Raw genomic sequence first — 13,577 nt, forward strand, 5'->3', positions numbered from 1 at the left:
GTGCTATGGACTCCGACCTTGACGCCGTGCTTGCCAGTGGCGAGGGGGCTCAAAGGAGTAAGCGCCCGCGAGGCTCGCGGAGGTCGGACCGACCCTCCAAAATCCTTAAGCGCACTGAGAAGACTCCACCAGCTCCAACTACTGCAAGCATACCCGAGGGCCTGACTACCCAGGTCGACGCATCCATCTCGGCCGCAACTGCCACGCTTCCTCCGGCTACAATTCCTCCAGCACTCGGCCCACCCCCGAAAAAACCCTCAACCTCCAAGTCACTCTTGTCGTCGGCCCGACCTCATGTTGATGAGTTCGTGCTTGATAGTGCCGCTGGGGCTCACGGAGCTGTAATTGGCTCGGATATCCTCTCTCGGGTGGGTCAGAGCCTTACGAGATTCGACGCTGAGCACTGGGAGTTCGTGAATAAGGCTCAAGACTGCAATACTCTTTATGATAAGAGTATTGAACTTACTGCCGCTGTAATTTTCGCAACTTACTTTTAATTGCTTATGTGCCTTGGCTTATGTTCTAACTCAATCTCTTTGTGTTTCAGGCTCTTGTTGTCTCAGCTCAGCTTAATTATAAGCTGACCAATGAGGTGCACTCAAGCATGTCTTTGGCCCAAGAGTCGAGGAATCTTCAGCTTAAGATGGCTGATGAGCTCAAGGATTTGAAGGTAGAGCTTGAAAAGGCGAATGCTCGGCTTGCGGAGCTGGAGAAGGCTAATGCCAAGCTTGAGGAGGAGAAGGCTGCCACCTTCGAAATAATTGAGAATGAAAAGGCTCGCCTCCTTGCTGAGTACAAGGAAAAGAAGGACAAGGCAGTTGATCAAGCCATGTACAGGATCTGGGCTAGAAACGCCGACCTCAATACCAGCTTCCTGGGCTCTTTCGAGGAAGGATTTGTGGCTAAATGGCAGGCTCGGCTTGACGTGGAGGAGGCTGTTCGGGAGGCTGCTCAGAAGGACAGTCATGCTATTCGTCCTGGAGAGTCTAGTGTTGCTGGTGGTTAGAAGGCCAAGGAGACTGCTCCTTCGTAATTTCACTCCGGGGCTGTGTCCCTTTATTTTTGTAATTGTTTTAATTTATGCCCGTAGGGCTGATACAATTTCTTTTTCTTTTTGGCATTCTTTAAATATATATGCTTTACATTTCTTGATTTGAAATATTTTGCACATTTTATATTAAAGAATCGTGTATGCTTGTTTATTCGCACAAACATAGTTTGGATTTAGGCTCAAGGTTCAATGCATTCACGCACAGTTTGCTCGAATTATCCGCTTCCGATCTCGTTATTTGTCAAGGTCGGATATTACTTTAACCATGAACCCGAAAGTATTTGTATGGTGTGTAATGCAAATGGTTTAGTTATATATTTTTTTTAGTTACTTTTTCTCGTCCTCGGTTATCTCTCCGAGGTTATGAGTTCGAAACTATTGTTTTATAAGATACTCCAGCCTCAATCTCGACTTAACTCGAAGTGGGTTTATGTTCCAACTTATCGTTGATTAGTTTTAGCTGGTTTGCTCCAAACCTATTAAGGTCGTGTTTGGTTTGTAATCCATACACTTATATTTTTAATCTAGTTCGCATATTTGGTTATATCCAAACAATTTTATCTTTTGATAATTTGGTTACGTCCAAACTATCTAAGCTCGCGCATCTGGTTACATCCAAACACTTGTATGTTTTTGATAATTCGGTTAGATCCAAACTGTTATATTATTTTATAATATAATGTAATATTATATTATATTATATTATAATATAATGTTTTAGATTAAATAAATGTGACAAAGTGTGTCACATATTGTAACATATAATAGAGAGTTACAATATTTAGATATATGAGATATATCCAAATAATATAACATATTTGGTGTTACAAATTTGTAACTTCCAAATATTACCCTTTATTGTGTAAAATTGTTGTTACACAATATTGAGATGAATTTTATAAAGCCATATGTGATATGGCTGTTGTTAGAGATATGATTTTAAGCCCAATAATGTGTTTTGAGAGTTACAAAATCATTTGGGAGGGTTTGGAACCGTTTGGAAAAACAACACATTTTTTGTGCTAAATTTGGTCAGTGGCCGCGGCCACCAACATTCAGTGGCCGCGGCCACAGGCCAAAACTGACCAAATTTTCAGTTTTTTCAATCTTTGTTGAATGGCTCAAAAAATCCAAATAACTCCCAAATCTCATTTTTAATTCCATATTAATCCAATTAAACATTGGTAACAGCCATGTGAGTTGATGGAATTTGAAATTCAAAGGGTGTCTCTAAACTCTATAAATAGGAGCCTATAGCTCACTTGTAAGACACAACATTTTCTATCCATTAGAGCACTTGGCTAGAAACACCTTAAGGCTTGATAATTCTAGAAAGCATTTCCAAAATCTGAGAGAGATCCCTTAGTGCTTGAGTTAGGGGGAAATAAGCTTTTTGACAAAGGTTTCAAACCTTGTTCAAGTTGGTGATCCCCAACACTCTTCACTTTGGTTGTGTGAGAGAGAGTATCTTATTATTTTTTTTTGTTCTTTTTCTTATTTTCTTCTATTGTTTTTTCTTCATATCATTCTTGTTATATTTACTTGTATCTTTGCTTAAGATTTGTAATCTCATCTACATCTTTCCTTTTACTACCTCAAGTTTATTTGTATCTTTTTGTCAAGAGTTGTATTTTCTATTTCAATACTCTTCTTCTTCTTTCTCTATTTTATTTGTATTTTCAGTTATAGAGTTGTAACACTTTATTTAATCAATCCTTGTCTATTGTAATATTTTGCATAGAGTTGTAATTTCTTACTATTTTCATTGAGGCAAATTTATATTTTCCTAACACAAACTATCTTAGCTCGCGCATTTGGTTATATCCAAACACTTGTATATTTTTGATAATTCGGTTATATCCAAACTATATTGGCTCGCGCATTTGGTTATCTCCAAACACTTGTATGTATTTCGTATATGTTACTTTATTTTTCAAGCTGGTGGTATTTATATATACCAATGATTGGTTACTTTATTTTTGGACTGGCCATTTGCTTGGGGATGAGCTACTGACGAAAAACTCTTTATTATTCCATTTTTTTCGCAAAAGTTGGTGAACAAGTCGCTATCGAATTGGGTTCTGTTGTCGGACACAATTTTCCTTGGCATCCCATATCGACATATAATGTTCTTTACTACAAAGTCAAGGACTTTTTTAGAGGTTATTGTTGCTAACGATTCAGCTTCTATCCACTTCGTGAAGTAGTCTACGGCAACTACCGCATACTTCACTCCGCCCTTGCCAGTTGGGAGAGAGCCTATGAGGTCGATTTCCCATACCGCAAATGGCCATGGGGAGGTCATCATGGTCAGCTTGGACGGTGGAGCTCGAGGAATTGTGGCGAATCGCTGGCACTTATCACACTTCTTTACGTACTCTAAAGCGTCCGACTTGATAGTAGGCCAGAAATAACCTTGGCGTATGATTTTCTTGGACAGGCTATGCCCCCCAGTATGGTCTCCACAGAACCCTTCGTGAATTTCTTCAATGATTTTCTTGGCTTCGGGTGAAGTCACACACCGAAGTAATGGCATGGACTATCCCCTTCTATACAGCCTTCCATCCATGATGGTGTAACGGGGGTTTTGATACATCAACTTTCGAGCCTGGTTTCGATCTTTTGGAAGGATGTCGGTCTCGAGATATTCGACTATTGGAGTCATCCAGGTAGGCTCAGAGTCGATCATACACACGTCTTCTAGCTCTGGCTCATTAATACTAGGTGCCGAGAGATGTTCAATTGGCACAACATTTAGCTCATCATTCTCGGTGGAAGTAGCGAGCCGAGCTAAGGATCTATATTTGAGTTTTGTTCTCGGGGGACCTGTTTGATCGCGTAAAACTCGAAATGTTCCAACGCTGACTTTGCCTTTTCTAAGTAAGCTGCCATTTACGTGCCACGAGCCTGGTATTTTCCAAAAATTTGGTTAACTACTAGCTGGGAGTTGCTGTAACAATGTATTGCTTTAGCATTGAGCTCCTTGGCTATACGAAGTCCCGCCAGTAGAGCCTCGTATTCGGCCTCGTTATTTGATGCGTTGAAGTTGAATCTTAAGGCAGAATGGAATCTGCTTCCTATGGGAGTGATCAAAATGACTCCTGTCCCCGATCCATTTTCATTAAATGACCCATCAACGTAAAGTTTCCACAGCTCGTGGGCTGGGGTTATAACTTCATCATTGGTCATGCCAGTACATTCCACTATAAAGTCTGCCAAGGCTTGTGCCCTGATGGTCGTCCTTGTGTGGTAGGTGATCTCGAATTGTCCGAGTTCAACCGCCCATTTAAGAAGTCAACCTGAAGCTTCTGGCTTAGACAAGATTTGTCTTAGTGGTTGATCAGTTAATACATGGATGGGGTGCGCCTGAAAGTAGGGTCGAAGTTTTCGAGATGAATGAATTAAGCTGAGAGCTAGCTTTTCCATCAAGGGGTATCTCGATTCTGCCCCCAGTAATCTTTTACTGACGTAATATACGGGCCTTTGCACCTTTTCTTCCTCTCGCACGAGTACTGCACTTATGGCGTGCTCGGTAGTGGTGAGATACAAATATAACACTTCTCCCGTAACAAGTTTTGATAAGATGGGGGGTTCTGCGAGGTGCTTTTTAAGCTCCTGGAAGGCTAACTCGCATTCTTCCGTCCATTCAAATTTCTTGCCTCCCCTCAATAGGTTGAAAAACGGAAGACAACAGTCTATAGATTTCGAGATAAACCTACTTAGTGCAGCCATCCTGTTGGTCAAACTTTGGACATCTTTGTGTCTTCGAGGTGAGGGCATGTCGATCAGGGTCTGGATCTTGTCTGGGTTAGCTTCTATTCCACGAGCGTTTACGATGAAACCCAAGAATTTTTCTGAAGATACCCCAAAGGAGCATTTCTGAGGGTTAAGCTTCATGTTATACTTCCGGAGCATGGCAAAGCATTCTTCGAGATCATCAACATGGTTATCGTTAAGTTGGGACTTGGCTAACATGTCGTCAACATAAAATTCCATGTTGTTCCCTATTTTCTCCAAAAACATCATGTTCACGAGCCGCTGGTATGTGGCCCCAGCATTTTTGAGCCTGAATGGCATGACGTTATAACAATATAACCCATTGTCCGTTATGAAGCTCGTATGCTCCTGGCCAGGGGCATGCATGGCAATCTGGTTATATCCAGAATAGGCATCCATGAATGACATCAGTCCATGCCCTGTCGTGGCATCCACGAGCTGGTCAATCCGTGGTAAGGGAAAACAGTCTTTTGGACAAGCCTTATTGAGATCCGAATAGTCAATGCAGGTGCGCCACGTCCCATTGGGCTTCGGAACCAATACCGAATTGGCTACCCAATCGGGGTAAAAAGCATCCCTAATGAATCGGTTTGCTTTAAACCTGTCAACTTCCTCTTTCAGTTCCTTCTTTCTATCATCGTCTAGCTGTCTTCACTTTTGTTGCTTCGGTGGGAAGCTTTTATCGATATTTAATGCGTGGCTCACAATATTTGGACTTATTCCTACCATGTCCAAATGTGACCACGCGAAGACATCCTGGTTTCTCTTCAGAAAGCAAATTAATTGCTATTTAGTTTCTTCGCACAGATGTTTCCCGACCTTTACCATTCTCGACGGATTTGACTCTTCGAGCCTGACATTCTCGAGCTCTTCTAATGGCTTGAGGTTAGCTCTTTCATCCACTCTTGGGTCGATCTCTTCGTCTATCTACAAGACGGTCCCGTCCTTATTCTGGATAATGACGAGTGCTTGTTCGCTCTCCTGTTTCTTTCCTCTTATGGAAATACTATAGCATTCCCTTCCGGCTAACGGATCTCCCTTCAGCGTCCCAATGCCACTAGAAGTCGGGAACTTGATGGCCAGATGCCTTACAGACGAGACTGCCCCCAGCCCTACTAGGGCGGGTCTCCCGAGCAGCACGTTGTAGGCTGATGGAAGGTTCACTACCACAAACTCCATCATCTTGGTTACCGAGATCGGGTAGTCTCCCAATGTTACTGAGAGTTTGATGGACCCCATACATGCAATCCCCTCTCCTGAAAAGTCGTACAAAGTTGTTGCACACGCTTTTAGGTCTCGAAGCGTGAGTCCCATCTTTTCTAGGGTGGCCTTATAGAGGATGTTCTTGGAGCTCCCATTATCAATGAGAACTCGGTGAACTCTCTTGTTCACGAGCTGGAGAGTGATGACCAGTGGGTCATTGTGGGGGAACTGAACATGGGACGCATCGTCTTTAGTAAAGGTAATCGGTTGAGACTCAACTTTTTGGCATTTTGGAGCACTAGGTTCGGGTTCATAAGGAGACCTGTCCCCAGTCTTTAGCTCATTCACATATCTTTTTTGGGCATTCCTGCCCTTACCTACGAGATAAGGCCCACCCGAGATGGTTATCACGTCTTCTCCATCAATTGGAGGGGGCCTATCTTCTTTCCCTGGCTCGAGAATTGTTGTTTTGTGCAGGTTATGGTGCAGCTGCCCTCTGGCTTGTGGGCGCCTAATTAGTATTATGGTTTTTGACATACTGTCTGAAATAGCCTCTCGAGATCAATCCTTCGATCTAGTCTTTCAACTGTTGGCACTCATCAGTAGTGTGCCCAGTGTCTCTGTGGAAGCGACAATATTTGTTGGAGTCCCTCTTGGACTTCTGATTTCTCATGGGGTCTGGACGCCTGAAAAGGGCCTGGTTTTCATTAGCCAGGTATATGTTCTCCCGAGACTCCTTGAACTCGGTGTACACTTTTTATACGGAGAAATATCTTTCCCCCTTCTTCTTCTTTCCCCCTTCGGCCTCGGGGTTACTCCCTTCATTCTTCTCTCTCTTGGAAGGGTTTTCCACAGTAGGCTTTGAGGCTGGTGGGTTCGCCTAGGTTGAGGCAAAGTTTACATTTATCATTGTAGTTACGGGCTGAGAGGTCATATTTAGTGTCGACCTTGCCTCCTCTACATTGACAAACCTCTGAGCTCGTTTATTAAACTCGGTCAGGGACCTCACCAGTTTTCTCTGCATATCATCCTAGAGAGGACTTCCTGGCATTAATCCGGCTTGGACAGCCATTAGATGACCGCTGTCATCCACATTCTGAGCCCGGGCAACTTCCAAGTTAAACCTCGTAAGGTAACTTTTCAATGTCTCGCCTGGTTGTTGTCGAACGTTGGTCAGAGTTAATGCCTCAGGTCTAACCCCCATCATGGCTCTGAACTGCTTCTTGAAGTCCTTTGATAGCTAATCCCAAGAAGTGATTGAATGCCTTTTATATTTCTCGAACCAGCTTTTGGCTGGTCCCGTAAGCGATGTTGGAAATAACATGCATCTATGCTCGTAACCCACGTTACTTGATCTCATGAATGGTATTGAATGTACTCAGATGGTTGTATGGGTCAGAATTTCCCTCAAAAGTTGGGACATGAGGGATCCGAAATCCTTGAGGAAACGGAGTGTTGGAAATATGGGGAGCGAACGGTTCGAGCTCCTTGTCAGAATCCTCATGCCGACTCCGACCTTGCTCATTTTGCAAAAGTCTGAAGGCCTTTTCCAACTGATCAATTCTTTCTTGGACCAGGTTCGCGAGGGACCTTGCTTGAAATTGGCTATCATTGATCACAATTCCAGGTTTGGGCCTCCGCAGAGGATCTTTACGCCCATTTAGGTGATCCCTCAGGTCCGGGTTTGACGGGTTAACATTACCCCGATTCTGATTCAAGTGTTCCCGCAGGTCGGAGCGGTTCCTGTGGTTCCCAGTATTCTTTTGACCTCGATCATACATACTGATTGATCTAGTATCTCCTGAGTCGTCACTGGTAAGACTCGTCGCATGATTATTTTGAGAAGGGTCTCTTTCATGCTGCCTTGTCTCTGCAGTGCGAGATCGGGACATTTGACTTCTTGTAGATTGGGCGCCTCTCCGCTCCCTGAAGGCTTCTCTGCTGCCTTGCCTCCTTCCCGTACGTCTTTCTTCATCATCTCGAACTGGTTGAGCATTCCTGCGAAGCAGTGAAGGATATCTTATAGGCGATGGAGGGAATCGTATGGGTGATGGTGGCTGCCACCCATTTCGAGGCCTAGACGGTCTGGAGTTTGCTCGAGACGGGTCGGTTGCATTCTGCGTGTTACCAGGGATTTCAGTCCGAGCCTCTGTAGGGGCTCGATTATTCCTAGTTCCCGCTGGTACCTCCGCAGTTGAATTAACCGGAGCCCTAGCTCGGGTACTTCTTCGGGGTCTCGAGGGAGCGGATTGCTCTGCTTGTGCCAGAGGTTGCTCTGGCCTCCTCGTGGCGACATTTTTTCAAGGACATCCACGAGGCCTGCGGGGAGGAACATGCATGTCCCTCAGAGGAGGGGCTTGGTTCTCACACGGAGGTGGGGGCTGAGCCGCCTGATCCTCTGCGGCTAACCTAGCCAACTCCTCATTCCGCTTATTGGCTTTAGCCAATTGTTTTTTCAGTTGTTGGTTTTCATTTTCCACAATGGGGACGTACCATTCAGGATTATAGTACATATCCTCATCCCTTGAGGATGGAGGTGCTGGAGGTCCCCGAGAATCGGAGGACTCGCTTCTCTCTTCAGTATCTGGGTTTACCATTGGCTGCTTCCCAGGGCGTCTTGGATAGTTTTCTTCAGGAACGTTTTGATCGTGTGTGGCCATAACTGTTCAGGGATCGCACTGCTTAAGGCTCTCAATGAAAGCACCAAACTGTTGACGCCGTTTTTCGTCAACTTAAAATGTAGAGCACGTTAACAGTAAAGAATTATGGTCAGAAAAACACAATAAAACAATGAGAGTTTTTTTACGTAGTTCAGCAGTTAACTCTGCCTAGTCCACGAGTCTTTGTTATTAGAACTTAGGAAATTTCTGGAAATCCTTCAGGGATGAATTCTCTAGAGTTTCTCTGAAGATCACAAAATTTCGGCCATTTACAAAGGTACATGACTTCTCTATTTATATAGGAAGTCTCAGAATACTATCCCACACGTTTTGGGAAGTTATTCTGTATATTAATAAATTTAATGGCTTTAAAGCCTGTAACTCCTATATACAAGGAAATGTCCCCTGGAGATCAGGGGGCGTGTAACCGATTAATAAATATCCCTTTATTGTAGGGAAGTTACAACAATAATATCTCTTGAATGCATGAACTGTGTCTCTTCAACAATAATATCTCTGAGTGAAGTACAAGTTGTCTTGTTTTCCCGAAATCAGTTCGGAGAGGGTAATTACCACCGAGGTCGCCTTACCCCGAGCTCACACTCAGCCAAGCTCGGGCCACTTGATCCGAGCTCATCTGACAATGGACGTACTCCGATGTTCTGTCTTTCGAGCTTGTAAGAACTTCGAGGCTGCCCATCTTCGAGGTTGCCACCTGCTATGAAGATTCGACGCCTAGGTTGCGAACATGTATTCTAGATATTGTGAGCTCACACCTGACGAATCCAGCTTTCAAGATCACAACTCTCAAGGCTCGAAATCTGGGTGTAACATATTATTATTGAAAATGAATAGAAAATAGAAAATAGAAAAATAATAAAATTTATATAACCATCTTATTTTTTATTTGCTTTTTTGTGGTTAATTAATTTACTATTATTATTTTAAATTTAAATAAGATATTATTTTTATTTATTTATAATAATATCTTCATATCTATTTTTGTAGTCTTTTTTTTTTAAATTAATGATATTTTATAAAAAAATATTTTTGTATATGAATATAAAATATTATTCTAGATGAATATTATTAAATATATTATTATTATTATATTATGTGAAGTTTTGGTACAATTTGAATTGAATCTTATAATTATGATACAAAAGCCTATAATCTTTCCCAATAATCATTCCCTTTTTTCAGAAGAGATACGAGTAAATAGAACGGAAAAAATATAAATTTACCATCCCATCAAAATATGCTACTACATAAAATATTTAATATATGTATATGTATTGTAATATATTTTAATAGCAATAGTATATAATAACTTATCACACCTGCCAACTTCTAAAACTAACAAGTATGAATAATGTCACTGATCAATAATATTTTCGTATATTCAAGAAGTTATCATACAAGGTAAACTATAATCACTACAAGAAAGAAGGCCTTTGCCAGCGCAATTCGAAATTGCGTCGGTAAAAGAAACCTTTACCAGTGCAATTAGTGAAAGGCGCCGACAAAAGCTAGGTCTTTTGTCGGCGTTTATTTGCACTGGCGAAGGTAACCTTTGCCGGTGCAATCCCGAATTGCGCCGACAAAGATTTATGGAAATTGGGAAATTAAATAGCAGACACTTTTTCCAGCGCATTTCACCTAGCGCGCCGGCAAAAGTCAAACGTGTTATATTAAACTTAATGCACGTTTTAAAGAAGGTAGGTGGCAAGACTTTTGTCGGCGCGTTTCGTTGCACCGGCAAAAGTCTAAACTGCGTCGGTAAAAAATACTTATTTAAACGATACCGTTTTGGATTAGGGTATTCTGATTGACTTTTCCCAGTGCATTTTTAGACTTTTACCGACGCAATGAAACGCGCCGGCAAAAGTCATAATGATATACCCCAGCCGCCGAGCCCTTTTTCCCCATTTTTGCAATCTTTCAATTTTCTCATCTTCATACTCCCTTCATCGGCACCACCACCACCCCTACCCTCCACCACCACCCCGACCACCACCCTCGCCCTCCACCTCGACCCTCCCTTCAACGCCACCACCAACACAATCTTTTCTCTTCTTCCCCACAACCACCCCAAGCCTTCATCGCCGCCACCACCATCCCCGACCCGAAGCCTCTGCCTAAGGTAAGTGGAGTTTAACTTTGTATTTTAAAATTTTTTTTGTTATGTATTGAATATTATTGACGCCGTTTTTCGTCAACTTAAATCGTAGAGCAATTAAAGAACGTAAACTATGAAGCGAATGAATGATGAAAAAAGACAAGATGGTTTTTACGTGGTTCAGCAGTTAATTATACCTAGTCCACGAGTCTATGTTATTAAGACTTAGAGATTTTTGGAAATTCTTCAGAGATGAATTACCCAGAGCTTTTTCTGTAGCCAAAAGAAATCGATCCTTTAGAAGTGGTCATTCCTCCTCTATTTATAGGGGAGGTTACAGAGTTCATTCCCACATATTTCGGGAAGATATTCTGTATATCAATTTAAATAATGACATTAACTGTAATATATCCTATATACACGGAAACGTCCCATAAGAATCGGGAATGGATAACAGACTAAATGATATCCCTTAAATATTGAGATTTTACAACAATAAATATGTTCATACGTAACGAGCTATCCCAGGTGACCCATCGGGTCTTCGAGGTTAGCAATCGACCTTGTGGCTATCAATACTTATGGTACTGCTACGAGCTTGCCACCTTACTTCAGGACATGCTCGGAGTGAATAGACACTGTCGAAGCTATCACACTCGAGATTGCACTTCCCAAGCTCAAACTGTTTAATCCGAAGATAATCGAAGACTGATGTATGCTAACGTTGTGCTATTTTGAACTCAGAAAGTATCCCGAGGTTACACATCTCCGAGGTCATTGTTTTACTTCAGATATTTTATAGCTGGACCATACAATGTTTTCATACATTTTCGAGCTCACACTTGACGAGCCCAGTCTTCGGGGTCATAACCTCTTGTCTCGAAATCTGGGTGTAACATTTTGCCCCCTTAAAAGTATCAATTCGAATCCTATGAGAAGGAAACTTTTGAATTGCTCCCCTGGGAAACTATACCATAAAAAACACTTGAGTGTGGAAACGCGTCAACTGGGCATTGGCCAATCAAAGTACTTGAGTACCTTGGAAACCTGCCCACGTTCCTTCGTCTGCCACTCTTTATGGTACTATCATGTCACAAGTCCCTGGTCGTCAGATCTGATACGGAATCTAGCCAATGGCCCAGATTAATTCAGCTTTTTACGTTCCCATGGGTCTATAAATATGTCTCCACTCATCTTCCCCATTTTACTTTCATGTTCAAGCTTTTGCAGAGAGAAAAGAAGAAAAAACCAGAAAATTTTACCCAGTTCTTGCATGTTCTCCAAGCTCAGAAGACAGGGCAACGTTGGCCTCTTTGACTCCGTGAGATCGTTTTTGCAACTGCTCATTCGGTCATCAATCTCTCCATGTTTGCCAACTGCATTGCTGAAGTCTCTGTTCATAGCTTCGTATGGCTGTATATTTTTCATGCATGGTTGTATTGTTAATCCCTTCACTAGTTTTGCACATTAGAGTGTTTTTGTAAATATTAGTCTTAAGTTCTGATATCACGAGTTTCAAATCTAGATCATGCGTAGAAGGCCCAAAAATGGTTCTTTTACTAAGTTTTTGAATCTCGGATGACATATCTTGCACACCAAGATATTGGGTACATAATTAGGGTTTTATAAATTGCATGTTTCCCAAAAATATCACTTTTTGAGTAACCACCAACTTTTTTCCCTGAAATTTCGGGATCTTCAAAAATAAATCCACCTTCCTTTCTTTTCGTGGAATATATGCTCCGAGACTGGCCTCATATTTTGGACCGAGTTTGCCTTGTAGCCTCGATTATTAACTGCTTGTTCGCCTGGCCCTCACCTTTTTTTCTCTTGCTAGATGCCGCAGAACTCGAAAAAGCGGTGGGGGTCAAAGCTCGCAATTCCTTATTTGCCGAAGGCTCCGAGCCCGGAATCACCTTTCACCCAAAACTAGTGTCTAATTCGGGAGCACCAACTAAGGCGCGAGCAAGAAGACACCCGAGATTACTTTCCGCGCCAAATCGACGAGGTCGATGAGGGAAAAAGGAAGAGACTTAGGGTCACCATATACCCGGATCCAGACTCTGAGCCCAGGCCAATTCCCGTCGATCCCACTCTTAGAGTGACAATCGCCTTCAAGTTGGGGGACCTTCAATTTTTACTAATGGGAGAACTGTCAAACCTCCCTTCTACCTCGCAGCTAACCTCCATTCCCACTTCAAAGAGAGAGTTCTTTGAGGCCGAGCACTACTAAAGCTCGATTTCTTCATTAGGGCAAATCTCCACCATCTTGGGCCTTCACAACATTGGATTATCAGGCTCGCTGAGGTGTCAAGCTCCGTCATCCCACGAGTGAAGTTGTCGTGCCCCGGTAGATGGGAACCCTAACAACAAGCTGAAGTATGCGGCCTGGAGCTAGGAACACATGAGGGCAGGGGCTTTACTGCCCTTAAAGTCCTTTTCAAGGACTTCGCGGACTTTGTTGGGCTCGCCCCTTTCCAACTCAACACCAATTCGTACAGGGTTTTGTCCGCCCTGAGGTCGCTTTACCACGAGCTAAAGTGGGAAGGACCTTCACCAAAGGAGATCCTATATCTCTTTTTTTTGAAAAGCAATCCCTCCCGAGCTCGGGGAGGAGACGGTTTCTATTACCTCTCGAGCTATCCCAAAGAGAAGAAAATATTTGAGGATCAACCCAACCATCCCCCAGACTTCAAGAAGGCTTTCTTTTGGACGGATGGCTTGGCTCCTTCCAGACACTTCTCGTTCAGGCGAATTCGTAAGTACC

The sequence above is a fragment of the Humulus lupulus genome, chromosome 1 (genome assembly GCF_963169125.1).
Source record: "Humulus lupulus chromosome 1, drHumLupu1.1, whole genome shotgun sequence".
Taxonomy (NCBI): Eukaryota; Viridiplantae; Streptophyta; class Magnoliopsida; order Rosales; family Cannabaceae; genus Humulus; species Humulus lupulus.